General features: G+C 46.0%; 1 non-coding gene across 1 annotated transcript; it reads right to left on the minus strand.

Annotated features, from left to right (window-relative positions):
• Positions 1–8129: 8129 nt before the first annotated feature.
• trnak-cuu (transfer RNA lysine (anticodon CUU)) lies at positions 8130–8202 on the minus strand. Its single transcript has one exon. It is a non-coding gene; the product is annotated as a tRNA-Lys (tRNA).
• Positions 8203–8824: the final 622 nt, after the last annotated feature.

The raw sequence follows: 8824 nt of genomic DNA on the forward strand, positions 1-8824 counted from the left end.
CTCCACAGATACTGCCCGACCTGCTGAGTGTTTCCAGCATTTTCTGTTTTTACTGAATACACAAACACGGGTATTCGTTCAAAATCAAACTGGAGGTGGCCACACACAGATTGAACAGAGCCAGAGAGACAGACAGGATCGGGAAACACAGGGAAATGGGACGGAACCAACAGGCGCCTCACCGACAGGGAACGTGATTTACATAATCCTTGCTAGCTCAGTAGATACAGCATAAGGCTTTTAATCTCAGAGTTGTGGGTTTGAGCCCCAGGTTGGGTGAATCGTTATCGTTAAATTTTATGCCGCTTTCTCGGGCAAACTTCATTAATTAACTGATCAGCTTCTTTTGCACAGTGAAAGTAATGTTAACTGAGGGAGAGTCGATAATTGAATAATTGGTTCTGTGTTTTGCATGTTAACTGTTAAACCATATCCCATTTTACACACTGTACTTCAGGCATCTGATTCAGAATGTTTATTGTAACATGAATGTGTCCCTGGGGAAACAGTGAGACAGGTTTTAGAGCAAGGGTCTGGTTATTGTGAAACAGCAAACACAATATCAATTCCGGAAGAACAACAGCTAAATTAACTGATTTGAACACACAGCCTCCTGATCGGGAGTTAGACCCGGAGCCGTTGCACCACGATGTCCAGATTCTACAATAGTCCCAGCGGATCGGAAGGTAGAAAATGTAACATCGCTATTCAAGAAAGGAGGGAGAGAGAAAACCGGGAACTACAGGACAGTTAGTCTGACATCAGTCATCGGGAAAATGCTGTAATCCATTGTTAAAGAAGTGGTGTCAGAGCACTTCGAAAATTATAACATGATTTGACAGAGTCAACATGGTGTTATGTAAATGTTATGGGCAGGATCAGAAAATAATCAAATAAGACTAATGTTAACCTGGCCCTCATATCTCGCGAACTCGATCACCAGCAAGTGATCAGGAAGGCCAATGGAATCTTGGCATTGATTGCAAAGGGGATGGAGTATAAAAGCAGGGAAATCTTGCTCCAGTTATACAGGGTATTGTTGAGACAACACCTGGAATACTGCGTGCACTTTTGTTTTCCATATTTACGAAAGGATATACTTGCTCTGGAGGCAGTTCAGAGAAGGTTCACTCGGTCGATTCCGAAGTTGAGGGGGTTGACTTCTGAGCAAAGGTTGTTTAGATTGGGCCTCTACTCATTGGAATTCAGAAGAATGGGTGGTGATCTTATCCAAATGTATAGGATTATGAGGGGGCTTGACAAGGTGGATGCAGAGAGGATGTATCCACTGGTGGGGGAGACTAGAACTAGATCTTAAAATAAGGGGCCGCCCATTTAAAACTGAGATGGGGAGAAATTTCTTCCCTCAGAGGATTGTAAATCTGTGGAATTCGCTGTCTCAGAGAGCTGTGGAAGCTGGGACATTGAATATATTTAAGACAGAAATCGATAATTTCTTTAACGATAAGGGGATAAGGGGTTATGGGGAGCGGGCAGGGAAATGGAGCTGAGTGAATGATCAGATCAGCCATGATCTTATTGAATGGCGGAGCAGGCTCGAGGGGCAGTGTGGCCAACTCCTGCTTTTATTTCTTATGTTCGTATAACTGGAACACAAGGGGACAGATATTGTGTGCAGCTACACAAAGCCCTGGTTGGACCTCACTTGGGGGACTGTGTTCAGTTCTGGTACCGCACAGGCAGCATCTGCTTTTTTGCCAGGAGACGAAACTCGCCTCCGATTGTTCATCCACAGCAAGTTTAAACATAATGTTCCCGCGCGGGATAGAACCAGGAAATTTTCACATGTAAAGTAAACATGATAACCATTACACGAGAGAAACCTCTGTTACAAGGAACACAACAGAGGGGAGCTGAACAGTGAGCTCCCTCGGTGCTGATCAGGACCGATGCTGATGTGGAAGCAAGTCATCCTCGACTCCGGGGGATTGCCTCAGAAGAAGAGAGGAGGATCAGGAATGTGTTGGCTCACCTTAAACAACTTCTGTCCCACACTGAAAGCTCTCAATCCTCTCCTCCGCTGCCCTTTACAGAAATGTCACGTAATTACCACCCACCATGTTCAATTCCACACCCTCACAGTGGGCCACAGAGACTCCTGCCGTCTCCCCGCGATCAGCGAACTCACCCAGTTTGTAAAATTACAACCGGAACAAGTGTCCCGCAAAGGGCAGGAGAAGCCAGAGAGTCTGGAAACTCAGTGTGTCACAGAAAGTAACGGGGTTATTAACGGTGATTACAGCAATTCATCATCATCATAGGCAGTCCCTCGAAATCGAGGAAGACTTGCTTCCACTCTAAAAGTGAGTTCTCAGGTGACTGAACCGTCCAATACAGGAATTACAGTCTCTGTCACAGGTTGGACAGACCGTGGTTGAAGGAAAGGGTGGGTGGGACTGGTTTGCCACACGCTCCTTCCGCTGCCTGTGCATGTGTTCTGCATGCTCTCGGCGATGAGACTCGAGGTGCACAGCACCCTCCAGATGCTCTACCTCCACTGAGGGTGGTCTTTATCCAGGGACTCCCAGCTGTTGGTGGGGATGTTGCATTTTATGAAGTGGCTTTGAGGGTCCTTCAAACGTTTCCTCTGCTCACCTGGGGCTCGCTTGCCGTGCAGGAGTTCCGAGTGGAGCGCTTGCTTTTGGAGTCTTGTGTCAGGCATGCGAACAATGTGGCCCGTCCAAAGGAGCTGGTCGAGTGTGGTCAGTGCTTCGATGCTGGGGATGTTGTCCTGATTGAGGACGCGAATGTTGGCGCATCTGTCCTCCGAGGGGATTTGCTGGATTTTGCAGAAACATCATTGTTGGTATTTCTCCAGCGACTTGAGGTGCCCACTGTATAAGGTCAATGTCTCTGAGCTATACAGGAGGACGGGTCTCACTACAGCCCTGTAGACCATGAGCTTAGTGGCAGATTTGAGGGCCTGATCTTCGAACACTCTCTTCCTCAGGCGGCCGAAGGCTGCACTGGCGCACTGGAGGCAGTGTTGAACCTCGTCATCGATGCCTGCCCTCGCTGATAATAGGCTCCCGAGGTATGCAATTATTAATCCTCTCACAGACCTCAATTATTTTCATGCGATAAACTGATTGAGAATAGAAAGAGGGTTAGTGCTCGGGATCTTAACCACTCGACCACCGAGGAAAAATTATGGTAATGGTATAATTTATAAATATATATCTATATTAATAGAATCATAGAATCAGAAAGTTTCAGCACAGAGTGAGGCCATTTCGGCCCATCGTGTCCCCGCCGGCCGACAAAGAGCTATCCAGCCTAATCCCACTTTCCAGCTCTCGGTCCAGAGCTCTGTAGGTTGTGGCACTTTAAGTGCACATCCACGTATCTTTTAAATGTGGTGAGGGTCCCTCCCTCTACCACCCTTTCAGACATTGAGTTCCAGACCCCCACCACCCTCTGGGTGATGAAATGTCCCCTCATATCTCCTCTAAACCTCCCCCAATTACTTTAATTCTACGCCCCCTGGTTGTTGACCCATCTGCCAAGGGAAACAGGACCTTCCGATCCATTCTATCCAGGCCCCTCAATTTTATACACCTCAATCAGGTCTCCGCTCAGACACCTCTGTTGCAAAGAAAACAGTTTCAGCATCTCCAAACTATCCTCATCGCCAAAATTCTCCGGACCAGGCAACATTCTAGTAAATCTCCTCTGCACCCTTTCCAGTGAAATCACATCTTTCCTGTAATGTGGTGACCAGAACTGCACGCAGTACTCCAGCTGTGATGTAGCCAGTGTTTTGTACAGTTCAACCATAACCTCCTTGCTCTTGTACTCCATGTCTTGACTAATAAAGGCAAGTATTACATATGCCTTCTTAACCACATTAATTACCTGGCCTGCTACCTTCAGGGATCTGCGGACCTGCACTCCAAGGTCCCTTTATTCCTCTACACTTTTCAGTGTCGTACCATTTAATGTGTATTCCCTTGCCTTGTTAAACCTCCCCAACTGCATTGCCTCACACTTATCTGGATTGAATTCCATTTGCCACAGTTCTGCCCACCTGACCAGTACATTGATCATCATCATCATCGGCGGTCCCTCGATCGAGGATGATTTGCTTCCATGAGTTCACAGGTGTTTCGATGAAGGACCCGATGTTCCAGTCCTGAATCCAATTGAGGGGGTGGAAGATGACTTTGTGTGGATTTTTTTAACGTGGGGTGACCGTTGCACATTAGCCACCACACGGGCTTGAAAGAGCTGGGTCTTGGTCCAGTGGCAAAGGTTAACCAAGACGACAGGAGACCAGCTCTGCTGCACGGACCCAGTGCCCACACATATCGCAGTGTGGGCTGGGCCCGTGCTGCCCCTGGGCCCTCGGCTCTTCTGGGCCCTGTCCCCTCATCTGTCGCACCTCCTCCACGATCAGTCGCCGCTCCTCCACCATAAACATTCACCGCATCTCGCCACAAACACTCACCGCTCATCCGCCCCGACCTTCCCACTCCTCTCTACCTGGGTCCTGCCGATGTTCCTGCTCACGCTCCAAAATGGCGACCAGGGTTTTGATGACGTCACCCAGACGCCCATTTCAAAAACGTCGGTATTTGTTTAAATACCTTAAAAATGTTAACATATATGTCATAAAGCTTGAAGCACCTCCCGGAATTCCTTATAAGATGTGATTTTGGTTTGTTGATCCAGATTCCAGAATCCATGGAGAGATGTTACCCGTGGTATAACGTGGTGTGGTTGGATTCCGAAGGACTGCATGGATAGCTTACCAACTTCGCTTGTTGTTTTAGTATCATCGCGCTGGTCCCTCGGAGAACAGTGTGAAGTGGTGGGAGGATCAATGTGGCCAGGATTCGTGTCCTGGTCAATATTTATCCCTCAATCAACATCACAGAGACAGATGATCTGGTCATCATCACACTGCTGCCTATAGGAGCCTGCCGTGTGCAAATTGGCGGCTGTGTCTCCCACACTACAAGAGTGACCGCACTTCAAAAAGTACTTCATTGGCTGCAAAGCGCCTTGAAACATCCAGTGATATCTTCCTGTAGTCCGCCACTTTCTTCTTCATTATCAACCACTCAGCCTGTTTTAGTGTCATCTGCAAACTTCTTACTCATACCCTCAACATTTCAGTCCAAACCATTGATGTATACCACAAAAAGCAAGGGATCCAGCACTGAGCCCTGCGGAATCCCACTAGATCACAAAATCACCCATCAACCATTACGCTTTGATTCCAGCCTCTGAACAAATTTTGGACCCAACTTGCCACTTTGCCCTTGAATCCCATGGGCTTTTACATTCGTAACCAGTCTGCCAAGTGCGACCTTGTCAAAAGCTTTGCTAAAGTGCATATACATTACATCATACCACTGCCCTCATCAACCGTCCTGGTTACCTCCTCGAAAAATGCAATCAACTTAGTCAGACATGACCTTCCCTTGACAAATTCATGTTGACTATCCTTGATTAATCCATGTCTTTCCAAATGAAGATTTATCCTGTCCCTCAGGATTTTTACAAATAATTGTAAAAGGTTCGGCTGGCCAGCCTGTATTTACTCAATCCCTTTCTCCCTTTTTAAACAAAGGTACAACGTTAGCAGTGCTCCAATCCTCTGGCCCCGCACCTGTAGCCAGTGAGGATTGGACAATGGTGGTCAGAGCCTCTGCTATTTCCTCTTTTGCTGCTCTTATCAGCCTGAGATACATTTCATCCGGGCCTGGGGATTTATCCACTTTCGAAGCTGCTAAACCACCAATACTTCCTCTCTCACTATGTTTATTTCATCTAATATTTCACACTTCTCCACCCTCATTCCAAAGTCCAAATCCCCCTTCTCTTTTGTGAAATCAGATGCATAGTATTCATTCAGAATACTACCCACGTCTTCTGCCTCAGCATACAGATTCCCTTTATGGACTCTAATAGGCCCCACTCTTTCTCTACTTATCATCATGCTCTTAATGTATTTGTAAAACATCTTTGGGTTTTACCAGATTTAATTGCCAACATTCTCTCATGCTCTCTCTTTGTTTTCCTGATATATTTTTTAATTGCACCTCTGCACCTCTAGAGTTTCTGCAGCATTGAGTTATCGGTATCTGTCATAAGCTTCCCTTTTTTTCGTTAACTTTCCCTGTATGTCCCCTGACATGCCGGGAGCTCTAGATTTGTTAGTCCCACCTTTTTTTTAAGGGAACATACTTGCTCTGTCCCCTCAGGATCTCCTCCTTGAATGCCTCCCACTGCTCTGACACTGATTTACCAGCAAGTAGCCGTTCTCAGTCAACTTTGCCGAAATTCCTTCTCAGCTCAGCAAAATTGGCTTTACTCCAATTGAGAACTTTTATTCCTGGTCCCCTTTGTCCTTTTCCATAACTACCCTAAACCTTACTGAGTCTGATCACTCGCACCAAAATGCTCTCCCACTGATACCCCTTCTACCTGCCCCTCTTCGATCACAAGACCCAGTCCAGAACCGCCCATCCCTTGATGGGCTTGTTACATACTGGATAAAGAATTTCTCCTGAATGCATTTTAGGAATTCTCCACCATCTGTACCATTCACACTATCATTTTCCCAGTTAATATTCGGGTCGTTAAAATCCTCCACTATTTCAGCTCTATAGGTTTTGCACTTCTCAACAATCTGCCCATATATTTGTTCTTCTATCTCCCTCTAACTGCCTGGGGGTCAAAAGTGCACTCCCAGTAGTGTGATCGCCCCTTTTTTGTTCTTTAATTCAACCCACATGGCCTCGTTTGATGACCCCTCTAACACATCTTTCCCTTTCACAGCTGCAGGATCCGTCAATAATCTCTCACAACTCAACTGAAAGCAGCTGGAATGTGCAGCTTTGAGATGGGCTTTCTGCATCGTCAGGGCTGGAAACTGTAGAGTTTGAATGTGTACCGAACTGTACAGAGCATTCAGTAAATATAGCAGGACTGGGAGACATTATGCTTTGTTAATACTGAACAAGAAATGCACATTATTCAATGCTTCTCATATTCAATTGAGCACGTTTTCAGCTGGTTTTGAAACGGGAACCTTTTCCATGTTAAGCGAATGTGATGACCACTACACTACGGAACCCACGCTTTCAAAGCAGACTGCAACCTGAATGCAGCAACTTAGACCGCTCGGCCATCCTGACTGCTCAATATTATGTGTGGCCACCTGCAGTTTGATTTTGAACTTTTGTGTCCTGTCACATGAAGTAAATGAGGACAGCAGGCGTATCTCTGCCTGACACCAGGGAAACAGTGAGACAGACCTTGGAGCAAGGGTCTGGTTATTGCGAAACAGCAAAGAAAATATTAATTCTGGAATAACCCAAAAGGACAGGAACCTCAACATGATTTAAACACGCAACTTTCTGATCAAGAGGCAGACACACCACCGCTGCACCACGAGCCTAAACACTGAGTCTGAGATGTTCGTCTATATGAAGGTTCTGCAACAAAAGGGGCTTTAAAATCCCCGCCCATTCCCACCGGGTGTCAGAAGCTGCGCTCACCTGCCAGTCACCATATGTTTATTTGTTAAACTTTTGTGTTGCTTTCACGGGATAGCATCATTAATTAACCCATCACCTTCTTTTGCACAATGAAAGAAATTTTAACTGAGGGAGAGTTGATACTTCAATCAATAAATGCTGGAAATCTCAGCAGGTCAGGCAGCATTTGCTCGGAGACGAAACTCGGCTCAGTTTGTTCATCCACAGCAAGTTTAAACATAATGCTCCCAGTTGGGATCGAACCAGGGACCTTACACGTATAAAGCAAACGTGACAACCACTACACTACGGAAACCTCTGGCAAAGCATTTCCAACAGAGGGGAGCTGACCAGTGAGCTCCCTCTGTGCTGAAGCAGCCCTGAACAAGCACCCGGACTGAAAATTTCCAGAGTAATAACTTGCAACTGGAGCATCTAACAGTAAGGACGGCCGAGCGGTCTGAGGCGCTGCTTTCATTAAATTATGATAATTTAATGATAATTTCATTAAATTATCAATTCTCCCTCAGTTCGCATTTTTATCATTGTGCAAAAGAAGATCATGGGTTCATTAATGATATTGACCCGCGAAAGCAATATAAAAGTTTAATGAAAAGTAATCGCCCAACGTGAGGCTCGAACCCACGACCCTGAGATTAAGAGTCTCATGCTCTACCGACTGAGCTAGCCGGGCTTCTCAACATTTACTCTGTCAATCCCCTTCAGAATATTGTCTGTTTCAATGAGATCACCTCTCATTCTTCTAAACTCCGGAGAGTATCGGCCCATTCGACACAATCTCTCACCATAGGACAGTCCTCTCATCCCAGGAATCAATCTGGTGAACCTCCGTTGTACCACCTCCAAGGCAAGTGTATCCTTCCTCAGATAAGTAGACCAAAACTGTGCGCAGTACTCCAGGTGTGGTCTCACCAGGGCCCTGTACATTTGGAGCAAGACTTCCTTACTCTTGTACTATGGGCGGAATATTAGGTACTATGGGCCGAATATCCTGTTTTTCTGCTGATTCTACGGTTGTATAAAAAGTTATTAATATCCGACAGTCACTCGGCAAACATATTTGTATTTCCTTCAGTGTGCAACACATGTGGGTGGATTAATGATGATTGAAACAATTATTCAGTATCTCACAGACTTGAATTATATTTGTCAGCTTGCTCTGTAAAAATGCTTTCTCTGACCAGGAATCAAACCCAGACCAGGGCAGTGAGAGCACCGAATCCTAACCACTAGACTACCAGGGAACACTGCTTGCAGCCTCTGCGATAGCTTTAAATATAGTCAGCTTACAATCA

The sequence above is a fragment of the Pristiophorus japonicus genome, unplaced genomic scaffold (assembly GCF_044704955.1).
Source record: "Pristiophorus japonicus isolate sPriJap1 unplaced genomic scaffold, sPriJap1.hap1 HAP1_SCAFFOLD_91, whole genome shotgun sequence".
NCBI lineage: Eukaryota > Metazoa > Chordata > Chondrichthyes > Pristiophoridae > Pristiophorus > Pristiophorus japonicus.